This window comes from Pinus tabuliformis, chromosome 8 (genome assembly GCF_031772625.1).
Source record: "Pinus tabuliformis cultivar Carrire ecotype Pingquan chromosome 8, CPIR1, whole genome shotgun sequence".
In the NCBI taxonomy this organism is placed as follows: domain Eukaryota; kingdom Viridiplantae; phylum Streptophyta; class Pinopsida; order Pinales; family Pinaceae; genus Pinus; species Pinus tabuliformis.
This window is the reverse complement of record NC_142294.1, coordinates 829,309,150-829,317,814: the sequence shown is the minus strand read 5'-3', so window position 1 is coordinate 829,317,814 and position 8,665 is coordinate 829,309,150. Positions and strand designations below refer to the sequence as shown.

General features: G+C 35.5%; 2 long non-coding RNA genes across 2 annotated transcripts; both read right to left on the bottom strand.

The window, feature by feature from the left end:
* Positions 1-5,805: 5,805 nt before the first annotated feature.
* Positions 5,806-6,144, bottom strand: LOC149238158 (uncharacterized). The gene is made up of 2 exons (XR_016245347.1): positions 6,027-6,144; positions 5,806-5,904 (listed from the first exon to the last, which is right to left on the bottom strand). It is a non-coding gene; the product is annotated as an uncharacterized LOC149238158 (long non-coding RNA).
* A 1,318-nt stretch (positions 6,145-7,462) lies between these two features.
* LOC149238157 (uncharacterized) lies at positions 7,463-8,311 on the bottom strand. Its single transcript, XR_016245346.1, has 2 exons — positions 7,865-8,311; positions 7,463-7,779 (listed from the first exon to the last, which is right to left on the bottom strand). It is a non-coding gene; the product is annotated as an uncharacterized LOC149238157 (long non-coding RNA).
* Between the last annotated feature and the right edge of the window lie 354 nt (positions 8,312-8,665).

The window sequence follows — 8,665 nt, the reverse complement described above, 5'->3', positions numbered from 1 at the left end:
CCAAAAAGAGTAAAACTAAAGCCTCTGCTTGAGGACAATTGATGTCACACCACTAACACTTCTCCATGGAATCTATATAGGTAAACCACAAATGCAGAATTCCATTAGAATATTGTGTTTATTGAATACACAAATGAAATCATTGCATTTCTTTAAAATATCTTTTGAAATCAAAATTACTGAAATTACATATCGATCACCTAGTGGGTGTAGGATAAAATTCACGCGTGTCATTCACAAAAAGCATGAGAAAAAACCTAATACTATATATAAAACCAAGAAAAATTCAAATTCATCACTTCTAGGGACCTTGTAACCACCCTACCAATACACAAGTATGTTCCTGTTTGCAGTTAGAAAAATTACCCAAATTACAATCTGTTTACTCCAGCATATGTTGGAAAGTTATAGAAGGATGACTAGTGCAATCAATCCATTCCTTTTAGCCCTGGATTTGTTTCAGTTTAAAACAGAAGTATACAAATATACTTGTCCAATGTCTATGCTTTAACCATTCACCTTAAGATGTTTTTACAATATAATTTCCTAAGTCTATTTACTAGCATTTGCACCTAATGTTGCAAAGGAAACGCCGTAAGGAATAGAGTGGGGAAGAATAGCGGACATGTAAATGGAAATTATTGAAAGCAAGGGTGGATGATCAGAAACCAAGTGACCAGTGCGTGTTTAATCAGAAGATTGGGCAAGCGTTCTTTGGATTGGTGATCATTAGTAAAATTGCAAGGAGGAATATATATATCAATAAAAGCTCATTGTCGGGAGAGCAATGAGTGTAGTTTGACTGCAATATCTTTTCCTTCTGGCACTTTTATTGCTATATCTTTTCCTTCTGCCATGCTCCTACTCTCTAGAAAGTCCCAAAGAGCAGTTTCCCTTGAATATCTGTCATGCTCAACTGTGTAGATTTTGATTTCAATTAGAGCTAGAGAAAGAAATGTAAGAATGTCATTCTTGATCACAATAAAACAAGTCGTTGGAGGATATCAAAAACGAAGTGACCAATACATGTTTAGTCAGAAGACCAGGCAAGTTCTCTATGAATTGGCGATCATGGGTAAAATTGCAAGGAGGAGAAGATATCGCAGTGTAAGTTCAGTGTTTAGAGAACATTGAGCACACTTTGACTGCTATGTCTTTTCCTTTTAGAACTTCTACCACTATAGCTTTTCTTTCTGTCATGCTCCTACTCCGATATACTATATTCTCATTCCATTTTCATTAGCAAACATAGTACAACTATAGTCCTGAGCACACCTCTCTCTCCATGAAGTCCAGCTAATCTTATTCCTTCCATGATGACAAGTTCTGGATTTCATTCCAAAAAGGTGCATATGTCTGACAAGTTTGATATGAAAATCAAGTTTATATCTAGAAAGTTTGTAGATACTAGGCACAGTCACTGCCTACCATGTAATCACATCCTTTGCATTCGTTCCTTCACTCAATAAAATGTAGTTTAGTTTCTCACACTAACATCTATCGATATATCTACATATATGACTAGCAGTCTCCACAAAAAACAGAGCTCGTAGGTAGCTAAGTCATTAAAATTAACAGTTGGATTGATTTTCCTTTCATTGGTGAGTTCACCCTAATAGGTGCTGCAATTTTAAATGGCCAAAGAAGATGCTTCAGCCCTATCACTTATGATTACAACTATCAAACCATGTAATGGCACCCACCCTGATAAGTGCTGCTATTTTAAATGGCCAAAGAGGATGCTTCAGCCATATCACTTATGATTACAACTATGAAGTTGAAGAACAAGACAACCATATGTCTAAAAATAACTTAAGTCAAAAGCTAGACACTGAATATATTTGTTCTTTTGAAACAGGGCTATCCATTACAAAGATGTAATATAACTCTTCACAACAAGAAGCTTCTCCATGCATGTCTTTAGGTGCCAACAAAACCACTTATTATGGTATTTTGGCAACACCAACAAGGTGGAAACAAACAAAGGTTGCACTTTCCACTATTCCCTACATGATCCATCCTTCTCATTAAAGTTCGAGCCACTGGTCTATCCTTCACTTTTTCTCTGAGAAGAAACCCACTGATTTATTATTCAAAATGCTTGATTGATTTTCCCTGGTAAATTATCTTAATTCAAAAGAGACTATAATTGGTTTTCACCTGTGTTCATCTGGAAAGAAACATACAAGAATAAAAGGTAAAGAACGATGTCTCATTCAAAATTAGTGGGCCTCCTAATAACATTGCCAAACCTGCTTTCACTCACTCCCCACGAATTTAGATAAAAACACATTCCAAAGAAGAAATAAATTTTTTTCTATAATCTAGATCTATCTCCATAAGCACTAGGCCCTAGCAGAGCAATTTCCCTTGAATATCTGTCATGCTCAATTGTGTAGATTGTGTATTATTCATGATTTTCTCTTAAACGTCACCCTTAAGAATGCCCTGGATCTTCCTTGAGGGGAATCGATTTTCTCAATGCTTCTTATTTTCTTAATGCTTCTTATCACATAATGGTATCCCAAAAGTATCATAAATCGAATCCAATGGAGAGGTATGACTGTAGGGGCTAAATGTCAAAACATACATTTTGCATGCATGAGGCTTCACTGATGCTGTAAGGCTGCCTTTATGATTAGCTTCCGGAGTTCTGTGCTGTAATATCCACACAGAGAAGACTATCAGTGAAATAACAAAAAATGTCATCTGCAACTGAGAATTAAGTATAACGGACACGCCACTTATAACCATCCTAAAATGTTTATGTGCAACTCTGGACATGTAGATGAAATTTACCTTCCATAAGTTCCTGACTTTGGCAGAAAAAGAAGAGTGAAGTCCAATGTCTTTCCAACCATTTTTCAAGCAATCCCACAAATACTAATTCAAATTCTATTCTGAAAGGAAGGAGTTATGGTGGGTTTCACAATAATCTTGCAATTCTACTTGAGCTTACCATGCTTTCTTAATTGTACTCCAGTATTGAATAGTGTTAACAATTAGCTGACCTCATCTTTGATACTATTAGCCAACCTGTTTAAATGAATTATCCTGATAAAATTATAATGGAAATGTTTATATATTTACCCGTTAAACCTTGAAGCAAGTCTCAAAATCATTCTATCATATAGTCTTGGAGATAGGACTGCAAGTTTATGGTCTGAAGCATTGTCCAAAGTGAAAAGAATGCAGCCTATCCAGAAAACATGGGTACAATTTCAGAACAAGTCAAGAAACATTATTTCCAAAAATGATGTTTTGAACAATTCAAAGAGTTCATTTCAACTTCGTTTGTACTAGAGCAATATATAAATTCTGTTATTCTCTGGTTGCTGATCATGTTAGAGAATAACTCTCCAATACATAAATGTAATAGGCTATTTAGGGATTCTGTTTTAGAGTACAAACAGCTCATGTATAAGTGCTTGTTAAGGATGATTAGCTGTAGGTTAATGAGTTAAAATAGGGAGGTTAGTTGCTGTTGAAGCTGAAAACTTTCCGCAGGACTCCACTACTGTGTTTGTGTATAAATAGAGGTACCAGTGAATAAAGAATTAGTGAAGTATCTTTGTGTGCACATTTTGTATTGCTGCAATATGTATGTTTCTCATTATTTATCAAGTCACAATCCCAGCTGTAGAATCCAGATGATTAACATGTTGGTCTCCTTGTTGGACAGTAAGTAAATAACTGTGGAGATCAAGTCATCAGTCAATCGATGTGAACTGTGGTGTAGTTAGTGGAGTTGGAAAGATATTTGACTAATGTAGTCAAGTCTGGTCTCGTGCTAGCTGAATAAGCTATGTAATTTGCTCATATAATCGAATATTGAGACTTTACCTTCTGTTTATATGTATTTATGTTTAAATTTGAAGCCGCAATGTGACTTTAGGAAATTTTTTGACCTATATAACTTTAGGATGATTTTTGGGTTCAACTGAGTTCCACAAAATTCCAATGCAAGAGGGAAGAAATAAAAGGAGCAAGAGAATACCTTGAGGATGCAGTTATCACTCTAAAAATTGTTTTCAATTTCTATGGTGAAATGATATATACACAATTTTTTGTGATGGTATGGTTCATATAGGCAAAAGACAGAGTTTCATCTTGTTCTACCGCTTGTACTCTCTGAGAATGACCATTTTTCTTGTAAATTCGGCACAACACCCAATCATCAAGCTGGAGAACAGAAGTGCCACCAAAATCAACAATACCAATTTTAGTTGAATGAATCAATTCCTATTCATAAAGAATCAAAACACAAGAATTGTGAAAGGAAAATCATTCATATTGATCAATATTCAAGAAAACATCACTTTGTAGGGTGTGTTATTTGTATTTACACAATTGATTTTTTTATTCAATCAACTATGCTATTCTCTGTGCTTTTGCTGGGTTCCTTCATCACCACCATCATTGGGAAATTCATTTCCATCTTGAAGCATGAAACGAGTAGCAATTCCCAATTGATCTCACACTACCACCACAAAGAAGCTAGCAATCCTGATATACAAATCGAACCAACCATCCTATCAAGAAATCCATATAGTTCTCAATCTATAGCTTTGATAACCCAAAACTCAAATCTTTTATATTCAATATGCACAGAAATTTTCACATTAATATGTCTGGATCTCATTCTAAGATCTTTACAGATATGATACAGAGGTAAACCAGATTTTTCATACTATGACAAGCGATATTAGCAAGTCTTGGAGTCTCTCTTATGTAATGTCTCCTCCTTATTCGATAGAGTTGATGCTGTATGAGCATCGACTGCACTGAAGGGATCATCCAATAGATAAATGTCAGCGTCGTTATATACTGCTCTAGCCAACTGAATCCTTTGTTTTTGTCCTCCACTCATATTCAATCCTCTCTCCCCAATCTCTGTCATATCTCCATGAGCAAAACTCCCTATATCCTTGTCTAACGCACAAGCTTTTATTGCCTTCTTGTATTGAATTTTGTCCATTGGTTTCTCATAGAGTATGTTATCTCTGACAATACCACTCTAAATCCAAGCTGTTTGTGCCACGTAGGCAACATTGCCATGTACTTCAACCTACACGTAGTCCAATCAAAAAGTTTATGGAAGAATTTATGTACATAGAAAGCAAAAAAGTTGCATCTACAATCTTGTTGAACTATGAAATGGTTACTTTTGCTCAAGAAGAGTAGTTAATGTTCAACTTACATCTCTTGAAATTTTTGGGATTTCTCCAAGAATTGTATATATCAGAGCAGATTTCCCTGATCCCACTGAGCCACAAATTGCTACCTTTTCTCCAGTTTTAATGTGCAGATGATGTGACTTTGACGTTTGGACAGTGGATTGGGATCATCTATGGCAAGTCAATCTATTCACTTTGACTAATGTATCATTGTACTTATGGATTTATCTCTCTCTGAACATTTGATATTATCAAGAAGAAAAGATCTGTAGGTTTTCCACCTTGTGGGGTTTTGCCCTGGCTTTAAGCCTTTGAACTTTGATGTTCTTTCATTAGTTACTGTCATATGATAATGGTTAATGTGATTGCTAATGAATTAATGGAATTAATAATGAGCTAATGGATTAATGAAGTAACTGACCTAAGCAAAGAACATCTTAACTCAAAAATTAACAGCAATTCATTTATGGCGTTTGCCTATAAAAAGACATTTAACAAGTTCTTGGCTTCCCACTCAATAACTGAATTATAACATGAGGCAGAAATTGTTTCAGCTATGAAATGTGAATGTTGTGTGATCCTGCATGGTCATGCCCTTACTTCAAGCTTCAAATTGGATCCATAGACATTGTCTCCTAATACTTTGACAGCAATACTAGTCTTTTTGGTATGTGTTGTATTGGATGTTCAAAGCTCTGCAATCCACCTGATGTAGAGAAGTAACAACCTGCGAAGGAAAATGCAACAACCGATATTACATTAGAGGCTCTATAGCCAACATTCAACTACACTTTCATGTGCCAGATAGCTAAAAAACAGATAAGCTCTAATTTAGCAGTCCTATATTACCTCGGGGAAATGGAGCAAAAGATTTTCCACATCCTTCTTTCAGGACATTTGGCTCATCAGATAGTACAAGGTAATCATCAGCTTCAGTGCCCCAAAAGAAAGGCACTGAATCATCAATATCCTAGCAAAACAAATAGTTATTGGTCAAATGTCAAGAAACCCACAATTTCAAGGAATGCTTAATATTTTATATGGGAACAAAATATGTTCAAATAAATACTCAGGGCACCATTCTGTTATTGGGAAATTGGAAGTGCAGCCTATGATAGATCATATGAGCAGAATTTTCGGGGTAACAGGTGCCAGTAGCCCATATGATTATAAATAACTAATCTTCCCCCTTCCCTCTCTCAAAACAAATAATTAGAGAAACGTTATGGGAAAAGAACTTAAATTTATTTCAACGAAGTAGGAATCTGGGAAAATCTTGGGAAATTGCTTTAGCACGTTTGCAAATGAATACAAACTATCATACTGGAATCTTAAAAGTTTTCGGCAAAGAGATATATTTACAAGCCAAACTCCTATATCATGTACCCTATTAGAAAAGAAAGTTGAAAATTATTTCCAAGACTCAAGCCCAGATCTCAAAAATTTAGAGCAATCCATTAAAACAGAAGGTCAGGCTGAAAGATTGGGATCCGATTTAAATCACTGTTCTGTTTCAAGTAAGTGGTAGTCTTATTTTCCTGCATCAGTGGGACAGCTTGCGTCGATTCAGCTAATTCTTCCGCTCAATATCTATCTATGAACATTTAATGACTAGGAGAAACCTGAAAGAGTGATAACGAGAAAACATTACGCAATGTAGAATGACTTAAAAAAATTGTTGTTATTATTAATCTATATTCTACAAGCAAGCAATTAACACGTATTACTTGAGCTCGAACCATAGTTGACATGTCTTTATCCCGACATCTGAGTTAATGTTAAAGGGGGTAATTTCTAACTACAAGAAAACATGAGAATGATACACAGGAACTAGAGTATCAAATTTTTTAATATATAAAATTTTTAAAAATAAATATTATAAAATAAAAAACTAATTATCATTTTTCAAAATAAATTTGAAATTAAATTGTACCATTAGATCTCCTCACACTTTGAACATAGTGTTACATAACAAAACATAGTGTTACATAACAAAAGGTTTAATATCATAATCAATAGCAACCCAATCTTATCGAGTATCTAGAAATGTATTTGGATCTACCTTGGTTGACAAAATTATTCAAAAGACAAAATACGTACTGCCATACATTAATTATTTTATATATATCTGTGCTCTCTGGCCCATGCAGGTTAAAAAAAAGACAAATATATTGAGTTTGCAACCTGGATTTCTATTTTCCCAAATAATTAACTCATTTTTATCATAAATGTTATACTTAAAGACATGGCACCAACTGTTTCTATGGTCATAAATCTGGGGCGCATTATCAAAACCTTCTGAAATTGAATTAAGCAAGTCGGAAGCTTACACAGGCCACTGGCGTTGAGGAGAAAATCCAAGTAGCTAAACTTAAAAACTGAAAACAGAATCAGCAAAAAGGCACCTATCTGCTATCTCTGAAGTATATCTAATGACTCCACATCTCTGGCGTATTAACAGTCGCAGCCACCTGCTTCACCAGATCTTTCAGGTATCTATGCACAAAACTTATTCTAAGAGTAGTTTGTCCATCTGCTGGTCAGATGATCCAGATCTGCAATAATTTTACAAGATACCAGCAATGACACTCTCATTTTCAACCTGAAAACCACGTACGCACGTCAGAGACTGTACACAAACAAAGAAAGGCAGAGGAAGGAATCAAGGAGATTTAGTTTGCAGATACCTTAAATGTTGTGCCGCAGAGCTCCTCCTCCATGGCTGGAACGGCTGTCACTTTATTTTTAGGATGCTCGTAGCTTCGCAGACTCAGAGCGCTCGAGAAGAAACAACCTGATTAAAAAAAGAGGAGTGAGGGGAGTATTTACACAGGATATGGATGATCTTTCTTCTCTGCGATCTGGTCTGGTTGTGCCGCTGCGGCCGACCACTAGAAAGGGCTTGCGCTAATCTAAAGTTCGAAATTGTGCTGTTATGATCACGGAGTGTCTCTGTGTGATGCAGTTACATGAAGGGAAAGCAACGGGCGCAACGAGTCCCAACCGGTCACCAACCCATTCAAATCAACGGCTGAGGATAATCTAGTCGTCTAACAAAGATCTAACGGCGTAAAGTGATGACAGAGAGGCAGTTGGGAGAATTGATCTCAGAGGGAAACGCCTTACGGCGTAAATATCTTCATTATCATAAAAACCAACCTATATTCATCTTAACTCCACATTTACCACTCTTAGGGGGATGAAATCTATTTATCCCTCTGAGCACTTGGTAGACCTAGAATTGATCTAAGATGATAGAATTTCCCCTTTAAATAGTCTATGCTCACATGAATACCATGGTATTACCATGGGTCAATACCATGGGTTATCATAAACATGGAGCTTAAAAATTACTATTAGTAATTTATAAAAATTAATAAAATTAATAGTTGAATTTTATTTTATTTTTATTTTATCCAAGCTAAAATGTTTAACATACATTAAATTACAACATCCATTTTTACTCTTGATCCACCAAGCCCCGATAG